Below are 12,983 nucleotides of genomic sequence, written 5' to 3'. Positions count from 1 at the left end.
TTAGGGAGATGGATGCACCTGATTTCACTTATGAAAGCTTGTGCATTCAATATCCTGATGAGGGTGTTCCATATGTTCTCAAGACTGGACTAATACAATTGCTGCCTAAGTTTCACGGTCTTGCAGGTGAAGATCCTCATAAACATCTTAAGGAGTTCCATATTGTTTGTTCCACCATGAAGCCCCCTAACGTCCAAGAAGATCATATCTTTCTAAAGGCTTTTCCTCATTCTCTGGAGGGAGTGCAAAAGATTGGCTATATTACCTTGCTCCCAGGTCTATTTTCAGCTGGGATGACCTTAAGCGGGTGTTCTTAGAGAAATTCTTCCCTACATTTAGGACCACTGCCATCAGAAAAAACATTTCAGGCATTAGGCAACTTAGTGGAGAAAGCTTGTATGAGTACTGGGAAAGATTCAAGAAACTGTGTGCAAGCTGCCCTCACCACCAGATTTCTGAGCAACTCTTTCTTCAATATTTCTATGAAGGACTTAGTAACATGGAGAGGAGTATGATTGATGCTGCCAGTGGTGGAGCTTGGTGATATGACCCCTGCTGAAGCTAGGAATTTGATTGAGAAGATGGCTTCCAACTCCCAACAATTCAGTGCAAGAAATGATGCTATTGTCCTTAGAGGAGTCCATGAGGTGGCCACAGATTCATCTTCATCTGTTGAAAATAAAAAGCTTGAGGGAAAACTTGACGCCTTGGTCAACTTAGTAACTCAGCTTTCCATGAATAAGAAATCTGCCTCTGCAACTGTTGCAAGAGTTTGTGGTCTATGTTCTTCTGTAGATCACCATACAGATCTTTGTCCTTCTTTGAAGCAATCTGGAGTCCATGAACAACCTGAAGCTTGTGATGCAAACATTTATAATAAACCCCTTCAGCAACAAAACCAACAACAGCAGAATAATTATGATCTTTCAAGCAACAGATACAATCCATGTTGGAGGAATCATCCAAATCTGAGATGGGCAAGTCCTCCACAACAACAACAGCATGTCCCTCCTTTCCAGAATGCTGCTGGTCCGAGCAAGCCATATGTTCCTCCTCCAATGCAGCAACAGCAGCAGTAGTCACAACAAAGACAACCAGCAACTGAGGCCCTTCCTCAACCTTCCTTAGAAGAGTTAGTGAGGCAAATGATCATCCATAATATGCAATTTCAACAAGAGACAAGAGCCTCCATTCAGAGTCTGACAAATCAGATGGGGCAGATGGCTACTCAGATGAACCAAGCTCAGTCCCAAAATTCTGACAAATTGCCTTCACAAATTGTGCAGAATCCGAAAAGTGTGAGTGCCATCACCTTGAGGTCTGGCAACCAAATTCAAGTGCCTCCACCAGTAGCAGCACCTGCACCTGAACCTGTCAAGCTTCATTCAACACCTGCAAAAAAGGATGAGATAGTTTCACAAAAGAGAAAGCTTCCTAACAAAAATTGTCATGCAGGTGGACCTTCTTTTAGTAATTCTGACTTACAACAGCCTCTTATCCCTCTTCCATTCCCACCTAGAGCAATTCCAAACAAAAAGATGGAAGAAGTGGAAAAGGAGATCTTGGAGACCTTTAGGAAAGTAGAGGTGAACATACCTCTGCTAGATTCCATCAAGCAGATTCCAAGATTTGCCAAGTTTCTAAAGGTCCTGTGCACCTACAAAAGGAAGCTCAAAGGCAATGAAAGGATTAGCATGGGCAGAAATGTGTCAGCATTGATAGGTAAATCTGTTCCTCACATTACTGAGAAATGTAAGGAAATGCCATGCTAGATTTAGGAGCATCAGTTAGTGTCATGCCTCTGTCCATTTTCAATTCTTTATCTCTTGGACCTTGGCAATCTACAGATGTGGTGATTCATTTGGCAAATAGAAGTGTTGCTTACCCCACAGGTTTCATAGAGGATGTGCTGGTTCGGGTTGGTGAACTTATTTTTCCTATTGATTTTTATGTTCTTAATATGGAAGAGGGATTTTCCCATGGTTCAGTTCCAATTATTTTAGGCAGGCCATTTATGAAAACAGCCCGAACCAAGATAGATGTTTATGCTGGCACATTGTCTATGGAATTTGGTGATATTGTTGTTCATTTTAACATTCTTGATGCCATGAAACATCCATATGAGGATCATTCTATTTTTCATGCTGAGATAATTGATCAGATTGTTGATGATTATATGTTTGATTTTGATTCTCTTCATGGTAAGAAACATCCATTTTTATCTGATCTGCATACTTGTCATTCCTTATGCATTGAATCTGAATTTGAGTTTGAATTTGATCTTGTATCTGATTTTTATGCTGAGAATGAATTTGAATTTGAGTCTGGTTCTAATTTTCTAGGTGTTGTACCTCTTGATGTTGATTTTTTAGAGTCAGAATGCACTAACCATGTTGCAGGAAGTACATATACTTCTGACTTGCTTTATGAGGTATAGGCTGAGGAACCTTCTTCTTCTCCTACCATGGTTCCTCCCACTGTTTAGCCACCAACCACACTAGAGTTAAAGCCTTTACCAACAAACCTCAAATATGCTTACTTGGAGGACAAGGAAAAATTTCCAATGATCATCTCTGCCTCCTTTACTGCTGAGCAAGAGGAGAAGTTGTTGCTAGTTCTCAAGAAGCACAAGAAAGCCATTGGATGAACTTTAGCAGACACTCCTAGTATTATCCCATCTAACTGCATGCATAGGATACTTTTAGAGGATAGAGCTAAGCCAGTGAGGCAGCCACAGTGGTGACTCAACCCCGTCATTCTAGATGTGGTGAAAAAGGAAGTGACCAAGCTCTTGCTAGCTGGAATCATCTACCCCATTTTCGACAGCTAGTGGGTGAGTCCAGTCCAAGTGGTTCCTAAGAAGACAAGTCTCACAGTGGTCAAGAATGAAAAGGATGAGCTTATCCCCACAAGAGGGCAAAATAGCTGGCGAGTCTACATTGATTATAGGAGGCTGAACTAGGTAACCATAAAAGATCATTTTCCCCTGCCATTCATTGATCAAATGCTTGAGCGCTTGGCAGGTAAGTCTCATTACTGTTTTCTTGATGGTTTTTCTAGTTATTTACAAAATTCATATTGCTCCTGAGGATCAAGAAAAGACCACATTCACCTGTCCCTTTGGCACTTTTGCCTATAGGAGGATGCCCTTTGGCCTATGCAATGCCCCTGGTACTTTTCGGCGGTGTATGCTTAACATTTTCAGTGATTTTTTAGAGAGTTGCAAAAGGTGTTTATGGATGATTTTACTGTTTATGGATCCTCTTTTGATACATGTTTGGATAGTTTGGATAGAGTTCTTAATAGATGCATTGAAACTAACCTTGTGCTGAATTTTGAAAAATGTCACTTCATGGTAGAACAAGGTATAGTTTTAGGGCATATCATTTCCAGTAGGGGCATAGAGGTAGACCCTGCAAAAATAGATGTTATTTCACAATTACCTTACCCCTCTTACGTGCGAGAGGTTCATTCTTTTCTTGGTCATGCAGGGTTTTATAGGCGCTTTATCAAGGATTTTAGCAAAGTGGCCCTTCCACTATCCAATCTGCTGCAAAAGGAGGTGGAGTTTGATTTTGATGACCAATGCAAAGAGGCTTTTGATTGCCTCAAGCGTGCAGTGACTACCACCCCTATCATTCAGGCACCTGATTGGACAGCCCCATTTGAGCTAATGTGCGATGCATCCAATTACGCATTGGGGGCTGTCCTTGCTCAAAAGATTGATAAGCTGCCTCGGGTGATCTACTACGCTTCCAGAACTTTGGATGCTGCTAAAGCAAATTGCACTACCACAGAGAAGGATCTATTAGTGATAGTTTTTGCTCTTGAAAAATTTTGTTCATATTTGCTTGGTACTCGTGTTATTGTTTATACTGACCATGCAGCTCTAAAGTACCTGTTGAAGAAGGCTGAGTCAAAGCCTAGATTGATCAGGTGGATGCTTTGGCTCTAAGAGTTTGATTTGGAGATCTGTGATCGGAGTGGCGCACAGAACCTCGTGGCTGACCACCTGAGTAGGATTGAGCGTGCGTCTGAGGACTCACTTATTCGGGATGATTTTCCGGATGACCATTTGTACATTATGTATAGTATCTCTGATTCCTTCCCCACTCCTTGGTTTGCTAATATTGTGAATTATTTGGTTGCTTCTGTTTTTCCTTCCTTAGCATCTAAAGCTCAAAATGATAAAATTAAGAGCGATGCTAAGCATTATATTTGGGATGACCCCTATTTGTGGAAGTTGTGCAGTGACCAGCTTATTAGGAGATGCATTCCAGACCATGAGATTGACCCAGTCATGCAATTCTGTCATTCTTCCGCACCAGGTTGCCATCTTGGCATACAGAGAATAACTCGCAAGGTGCTTGACTGCGGTTTCTATTGGCCCACCATCTTCAAGGATGCGTGGAGAATCTGTAGCACTTGTGAGCCTTGTCAGAGAGCAGGCGGCTCACCTTCATGGAGACAGCAAATGCCTCAATAACCCATGTTATTATGTGAGGTGTTTGATGTTTGGGGTATAGATTTTATGGGGCCTTTCCCTGTCTCTTTTGGTTTTGTTTATATTCTCCTTGCTGTTGATTATGTTTCAAAATGGGTGGAAGCCAAACCCACCAGAATTAACGATGTTAAGGTTGTTATGGATTTTGTTAGATCTAATATGTTTTACAGGTTTGGAATCCCTAGAGCCATCATTAATGATCAAGGCACCCATTTTTGTAACAGATCCATGTATGCCTTGCTCAAAAAGTATGGTGTAGTGCACATAATTTCCACACCATACCACCCCCAAACTAATGGGCAGGCTGATATTTCAAACAGGGAGATAAAAAGGATCTTGGAGAAGATTGTGTAGCCGAACAGAAAAGATTGGAGCACCAGGCTAGATGATGCTCTTTGGGCGCATAGGACTACCTACAAAGCACCCATAGGAATGTCTCCTTATCGGGTTGTCTTTGGCAAGACATGTCATCTTCCTGTAGAGATAGAGCACAAAGCCTACTGGGATGTAAAGACTTGCAACTTCTCTATTGATCAGGCTGGAGAGGAAAGGAAGTTGCAACTAAGTGAGCTAGATGAGATCCATTTAGAAGCCTATGAGAATTCCAAATTCTACAAGGAGAAGACCAAGAAGTTCCATGATAGCTTGATAGCTAAGAAGGACTTTGTGGTTGGACAGAAAGTTTTATTGTATAACTCTAGGCTCGGACTTATGAGTGGTAAGTTGAGGTCAAAGTGGATTGGTCCTTTTGTGGTGACTAATGTTTTTCCTTATGGTACAGTTGAGATCAAAAGTGAATCCACAGATAAGGGCTTCAAGGTCAATGGACACCGGCTGAAACCATTCCTCACAAATCCCTCCTTAGTGGATGTAGTGGTGGAGGAAACCTCCTTACTTCACCCTACTTCTCTTCCACCATGACTTAGGGAGTTTTCTCTTTCTATCTCCTACTTTACTTTGATTGCACTTGTCCAAATTTATTGATTGCTTTGATTGTTCTTGATCTTATGATTGTGCTACATTGAGGACAATGTGTTGTTTAAGTGTGAGGGGGGGGGGGAGAAGATTTTTCTTTAATTTTTTTGGGTATTCTAGTATAATTTTATTAGGTTTTCTAGTTTAATTTTGTTAGGTTTTCTAGGTTAATTTTGTTATTTTGGTTTTATGTTTTGTGTACAACATTGCATGTTCTCTTTGAATTTTGGGTTATGTACAGGTAATGGGTAATTGTTTTTGAAATAGGAGTTTCTTGGCATTTTGTGAATTGAAACCCTTGTTTTTTTGTACATGTCAAGTTAGTTTTGAAAGTTTGAATTGTAGGTGATAGATTTACCCTTGGTAAGAATTTGAGCCATCATCATCTATTTCATTCAGTGTGTTTTGCCCCATTGATTGCTTGCACAATAGCCTTGGCTTGACTCTTGTTGATACTTCTTGCTTCACATGCATGTTGGGAGATGATTTAGGCATTTTATTCTTATAAGCCTCTAGCCAAATGAGCCTACCTTGAATTAATTCCTTTGATAGCCCATTTGAGCCTATGTTCCCCTTTCTTTGTGTTTGAAGCTCATTATAAGCCTTAAGTGAAAAACCATGATTTCACCCTACCCTTAAGGAATTTTGGAGCTTTGGAATTGTTTTGGGAATAAGTGTGGGGGTATGTTTCATTGGATGATATGTTTTTGTTGGCCATGCTTGATGTATATACATATATTGCCTAATTGTTGCTTTATGTTTCAATTGCTTTCAAATGCTATTGTCCACGTTAAAAAAAATCAAATCAAATAAAAAAAAGAATGAAGTTGAATAAATGAGGTCTTGGTTTGAAGACTTGGATTGGTTGAAGACTTGGTTGATTTTGTTTTGGGTTTACTTTTTAAAGCTTAATTTGTAATTTTGGTTTTGGGGTTTATTACTTTTTCTTACTTCCCACTTATTCCCCATTGCTCCTCTATTCCTTTGGGTTTTAGCTACTATCTCATACTTTCATCTACCTTGTCCTTGGCCCCATTACAACCTTAAAAGACCTTTTGATCCTCATGTGCATGTGCTTGTGATGTGGTTGTCAATCTTAGAGTCTTGCCAAGTCTATGTGGTGTTTGTTTTTATGGGTGCTTTGAGAGTAAACAGTAGTGTCATACCCTAATTTCGTCCGGGGACCTTTGCTTGATGACATGCGACCTTTCTTTGGTCCTTGTGAGGTGCTTGGTACCCATCATTAGGCAATTTGTGAAATTCCAGGACATGCCGAAAAACCAAAAAAATATTGATGCACAATTCGTAAGTTTCCGTGACACACCGGAAATCAAATGGAAGCATCGTTGCATAATTAAGTGAGGTTCCGTAACATTCCGTAAGTCAAAAAGGGGATGATTATGTAATCCGCAAGGTTCCGTAACATTACGGAAAGAAAACGAGTATCGTTACAAAATTCGTAAGTTTCCGTAAATTTACGAAAAAAAGAATCACCAAAAAAAGCAGAGGGGGTGTACTTAGTAAAAATGGGGGTGCAAATAGCACCCAGGCCCACTTGGGCCCTCCAGAATATTCCTCCAGAAGGCTGTTGCTTCTGGAGGAAGCAACCTGGCTCGCCTGGGCGAGCTGAGCTCGCCTGGGCGAGCTGGGCGGCAACCACCTCCCCTATTTTGCTATAAATAGGGGAGGAAGTGAAGAAGAAAAGGGTTCAGCCCCTTTGGCACTTCTCTCTCTTTCGAATTTGCTTGGAAAAATTGTTTCCGTGAAGAAAATCTAAGCCGTGGCGCTTCCGAAACGTTTCCGTAACGTTTTCCGTGAAGAATTTCACAAAGGTTTCAACCGTTCTTCGACGTTCTTCATTCGTTCTTCATCGTTCTTCGATCTTCAACGGGTAAGTACCTCGAACCAAGCTTTTCGATTCATTCTATGTACCCGTAGTGGTCCACATTGTGTTTCGTGCATTTTTATTCTCGTTTTGTTTACTTTTTATACCCCCTGTTGACGTGCTTAAGCCATTTTACTTAAGTCATTTCTCGCTTAACTTAAAAATAAAATAAATTTCCACCGAACGTTTGAATTGTATTATCCATTAACTTCGGTTAAAATAAATTCCGACCGTTCGGTCGTGCCGTAACCACGTTGGAAATCAAAAAGAGGTAAAAAATAATATAATAATCAAAAAGACATCTTTTAGTAAAATAAAGCGGAAAATCAATCGGACGTTTTCTCTTTGGGATTTCTCATTCTTAATCGAATTGATTAATAACTAAAGTGAAACTAAAGGCTAAAATCAATTCGCCTAGTCAAGCTCGTCCATAAAAATAGGCTTTTGAAGTTTGTCATTTCATTTTCTCACTAAGTAAAATGGATCATTTTTAAGGTCCAACGCCTTAAAATGATCACCTCTTAAAGTAAAAAAGAATCACTTGATAAAAAAAGAACTACGTAGGTCTGATTTTCTCATCCCAAATTGAGGAATACGTAGGAGCAAAGGGAAACACCCTTGTCGACCACAAAAAGAGAAAATATAAAAAGGGTATAAAGGATATAGAGACATAAAAAGGGAACATAAAAAATCAAAGTCATGTTTGCACATTCGATTAAAGGCTGTCGTCCCTTGGGGCGGACGTGTGGGGTGCTAATACCTTCCCCGTGCGTAAATACAACTCCCGAACCTTTCACTTAAAAGTTCGTAGATCGCGTCTTTTCCGGTTTTTCCGACGTTTTCCTCAAATAAACGTTGGTGGCGACTCCGCGCGTATTCCTTTCGTGGAACACGCGTCCCGCGAGTCTCGCGTCGCCCTCCCGCCGAAGGGTAGGTTGCGACAGTTGGCGACTCCACTGGGGACTGTTTTTAGAGAGTTAGGCCATTTAATTTTGTGCAATGTTTTACCGTGACTTACGCCTTTGTTGGTTTCCTTTCATTATGTTCTTGTGTATATAAACTCTTTGTTGCTTTTAGTGCGTTTTAAATGTATGCATGAAGTAAATATTTATTCATTTGATGCACACAAACACCAACACTATTTGCACACACTGTGAGTGAAAAAGGGCCCTATACCCGGGTTCATGGGAGCATAAGGAGTGGAGGTGAATCTGTGATCATGCTAGGTCTCCGACTTGCTTGATTACAGTGAACCCTCATCTAGAGCTTTTCTCTTTGAAAACCTATTGTTGCTAGTAGTCCCTACTGCTACAATATGTTCTTCAAAGGGGATGATACCTCTAGAAACCATCAAGAGAGATATAACTACCTTGGGGATTATTGCTAAAAGCCTAGTTAGTTCTCTCCCTTATAGGTCCCTTAAATAGGGGCACGAAGCAAACACGCTGCGTGCCATTTTTCACACTGCCATGCATGAGTATCATATACCCTTTTGCTTATGTTCGGTAAATATTGTCATACTGTGCACATTCCCGCATTGTGTCTTTTTGCATAGGCATTGCATATGGGTTCTGTCTTGATCCCTACTGTAAACAAACCAACGGAGGGTCCGTGTCGCCTTCTTAAAAACGTGCGTTGGGGCATTTCGCTACCCCTAGACGTCGTATCTAAGAAGGGGACAAATTCCCCGGACCCCCGCATTCCTAGATTGCATCTGTGTCATATGCATTCCATCATGCATTCATCCATCCCACCCATGAGATATCGGAGTTTTGATTTGCACCAGCTTTTGTCTCACTTTAGTAAGCATGGGAAAAAATCAAACCGGCAAGAGGTTCTACCAAGTCAAGGTCAAAAGCCTAGATACCACCAGCATCAAGGAATTAGGGCGGTTGATGGAACCCCTCCAAATGCAAGCCTTCCGCAAGACTTACGGAAAGATCTTAGAGTTGACCATAGCAGAGGTGTCCATAGAAGCCATTGCATCACTTACCCAATACTACGACCAGCCTTTGAGGTGCTTCACATTCGCAGACTTCCAATTAGTAGCAACCATTGAAGAATTTGAGGAAATTCTAGGATGTCCTCTCGGGGGAAGAAAACCATATCTTTCCTCCGGGTATCTCCCCTCTTTGAGCAGAATTGCAACTGTGGTCAAGGATTCAGCAAGAGGTTTGGACCGCATAAAACAGACTCGGAACGGCATAGCGGGCCTACCACAGAAGTACCTAGAAGACAAGGCGAGGGGTATGGCCAATCAAGGAGACTGGGTCCCGTTTATGGATGTGTTAGCTTTGCTAATTTTTGGGGTCGTCCTCTTTCCAAACGTGGATGGTTTGGTAGACCTAGCAGCAATTGACGCTTTCCTTGCCTACCACCATAGCAAGGAAAGTCCGGTGGTAGCTGTCTTGGCAGATCTATTTGACACATTTGACCGAAGGTGTGAAAAGAGTAGCGCACGGATCATCTGTTGCTTACCCGCCCTCTGTGTTTGGTTGGTTTCACACTTGTTCCAACAAGACACAAGACATCCATGTCCGCTCCTGAGCCATCGCTCGTGTACTGAAAAGAGGAGAATAGATTGGGACCAGCTCTTGGCCGGGATAGGAGGTAGAACAATCAGTTGGTTCCCCCGATGGAAGGAAGGAAAAGAAGGAGTCCTTTTCTCATGTGGAAGATACCCAAACATTCCGCTGGTAGGAACGAGGGGTTGTATTAACTACAATCCCGCGCTCGCTATAAGACAACTAGGGTACCCCATGAGGGGAGCACCGACGGAAGAAAGCATGTCTCCTTTCCTTGTGAGGGATTTCGGCGCACAAAATTCCAAGACTATACAAAGAATCCATAAGGCGTGGGAAACCCCGTTAAAGAAAGATCAAGAGCTTAGAGGCATTCGTAATGGCATCATTGGTGGGTACCACGAATGGCTGAAAGTTCATATACGAGGTTTAGATTGGCTCGCCAAGTTAAAAGTCGTCAGCAAAGAGAGTTTCGAAGCACCGGAAGAGGACGAAGAAGTCCAAGCTCTCAAAAGCGAGTTAGGAAAGGCAAAACTTGCCAAGGAGAAGTTCAAGTTGGCCGCTACACACGTTCGGAAGGAGTGTGCCGGGTTACGGGAAGAGAATGCAATTACCGCAAGAGCCCTTGAACAAGAGACCAAGAGGGCTCGCAAGGAAGAGTATGGCCGGAACAAATTTCGCGGAGCTCTATGGGGTAGCAATAGTGAACTCAAGTTGCGAAAGGAAGAAAGGGACCAGTCGCGAGCACATAGCATGGTTTTGAAAGAGGAGTTAGTTGCCTGTTCAAGGTCCAAAAGAAGCTTGTCTCAGCGTTTATGCGAGACGGAGACCAACATGCTAGCTATCATCGCCAAGTACCAAGAAGAGTTAGGTCTAGCCGCGGCCCACGAGCATAGGATTGCGGACGAATATGCCCAAGTATACGCGGAAAAAGAGGCTAGAGGAAGGGTGATCGACTCTTTACACCAAGAGGCAACCATGTGGATGGATCGGTTTGCTCTTACCTTGAACGGGAGTCAAGAACTTCCTCGATTGTTAGCCAAGGCCAAGGCGATGGCAGACACCTACTCCGCCCCCGAAGAGATTCATGGGCTTCTTGGCTATTGTCAGCATATGATAGACTTAATGGCCCACATAATTAGAAATCGTTAGGAAACTTGTATGGTCTCTAAGACCTTGACTAGATACGACTTCCTTTTTGAAATAAAATGAGTTGGTCCCATGTTTCTACTCCAAAAAGCTTGTGCAAATCAAATCACTCCTACATTTCATCTCTAGCATGCATCTTCTTTCTTTACCCACTCCTCACGTTTGGTTTTTTAGGGAAAAACACCATAACTAAACGCGCCGCAAGGGATCCCTATCGCACCAGATCCAAATCTAGAACGATGGGTGATCAAGAGGAGACGCAGGAACAGATGAAAGCCGACATGTCGGCTCTGAAAGAACAAATGGCCTCCATGATGGAGGCCATGTTAAGTATGAAGCAGCTCATAGAGAAGAACGCGGCCACCGCCGCCGCTGCCAGTTCGGCTGCCGAAGCAGACCCGACTCTCTTGGCAACTACGCACCATCCTCCCTCAAACATAGTAGGACGGGGAAGGGACACACTGGGGCACGATGGCAGCCCTCACCTGGGATACAACCGAGCGGCTTACCCTTATGGATTGCCGCCCAACTATTCACCACCCGTCTTGCAAGAAGATGCGGGCCACATTGCTTCTCCCGTCCATGAAAGAGAGCCTCCTCAGCAGCCCGACGAAGTCCACAAAGACCCTCAAGATTATGCTCGGAGGGATGTCGAGTTGTATCCCCCGATCCCCGAAGGGCCGGCACCAGGCACGTTGCCTCAACCCAACATCGCAGTACCACCAATAGTTCTGTCCACGGAAGGGCCGCCCCCAGCAACTGAAGAAAGGAGGAAGCTCGATCTCCTTGAGGAAAGATCGAGGGCCGTAGAAGGATTTGGGGACTATCCGTTCGCAGACATGACGGATCTTTGCTTAGTACCCGATGTTGTTATTCCCTCGAAGTTCAAAGTGCCGGACTTCGACAAGTATAAAGGGACGACTTGTCCCAAAAACCATCTCAAAATGTACTGCCGTAAGATGGGCGCCCACTCTAAAGATGAAAAGCTGTTGATACACTTCTTTCAGGATAGCTTGGCCGGAGCTGCGGTAGTGTGGTACAGTAATTTGGAAGCTTCCCGTATCCGTACTTGGAAGGATCTGATTACCGCCTTCCTAAGGCAGTATCAGTACAATTCTGATATGGCTCCTGACCGTACTCAACTGCAGAATATGTTCAAAAAAGAGGGTGAAACCTTTAAAGAATATGCGCAGCGATGGAGGGATTTGGCGGCACAAGTAGCTCCTCCCATGGTTGAGAGAGAGATGATCACCATGATGGTGGACACTCTGCCAGTGTTCTACTATGAGAAGCTAGTAGGTTACATGCCGTCCAGCTTTGCGGATCTGGTGTTTGCCGGGGAAAGAATCGAGGTTGGATTGAAAAGAGGAAAGTTTGATTACATTTCCTCCACAAACGCGAATGCCAAAAGAATCGGGGCAACAGGGGCAAAAAGGAAGGAGGGAGATGCCCATGCCGTCTCTTCAACACCTGCGTGGGTCAAAACCCAGCAAACACCTCATGGTACCCATCAGTACGCGCAACATCACCCAAGCTTCTCGGCTCATACTGGGAATACCTCTAGTTCAACACCCGTGCAACCTAAGGCACCCACCCAGAGGGAAGCTCCCCAAGTTCCAACTCCGAACACGACTCGACCGGCCGGTAATTCCAACACGACAAGGAACTTCCCTCCGAGGCCATTTCCAGAATTCACCCCACTCCCAATGACGTACGAAGATCTTCTGCCATCCCTCATCGCCAATCATTTGGCCGTGGTAACTCCCGAAAGGGTCCTCGAACCCCCTTTCCCGAAGTGGTATGACCCTAACGCAACTTGCAAGTACCATGGGGGTGTCCCGGGGCATTCCGTCGAAAAATGCTTGGCCCTTAAATACAAGGTCCAACATTTAATGGATGCTGGATGGCTGACTTTCCAAGAGGATCGGCCCAATGTGAGAACCAACCC

The 12,983-nt window shown here is 43.4% G+C and overlaps 1 non-coding gene across 1 annotated transcript; it reads right to left on the bottom strand.

The window, feature by feature from the left end:
* Nucleotides 1-346: 346 nt before the first annotated feature.
* LOC113000571 (small nucleolar RNA R71) lies at nucleotides 347-453 on the bottom strand. The gene has a single exon (XR_003265904.1). It is a non-coding gene; the product is annotated as a small nucleolar RNA R71 (small nucleolar RNA).
* Nucleotides 454-12,983: the final 12,530 nt, after the last annotated feature.

The sequence above is a fragment of the Glycine max genome, chromosome 19 (assembly GCF_000004515.6).
Source record: "Glycine max cultivar Williams 82 chromosome 19, Glycine_max_v4.0, whole genome shotgun sequence".
Classification (NCBI taxonomy): Eukaryota; Viridiplantae; Streptophyta; class Magnoliopsida; order Fabales; family Fabaceae; genus Glycine; species Glycine max.
The sequence above is the reverse complement of the archived record's forward strand: the minus strand, read 5'-3'. Positions and strand labels throughout refer to the sequence as shown.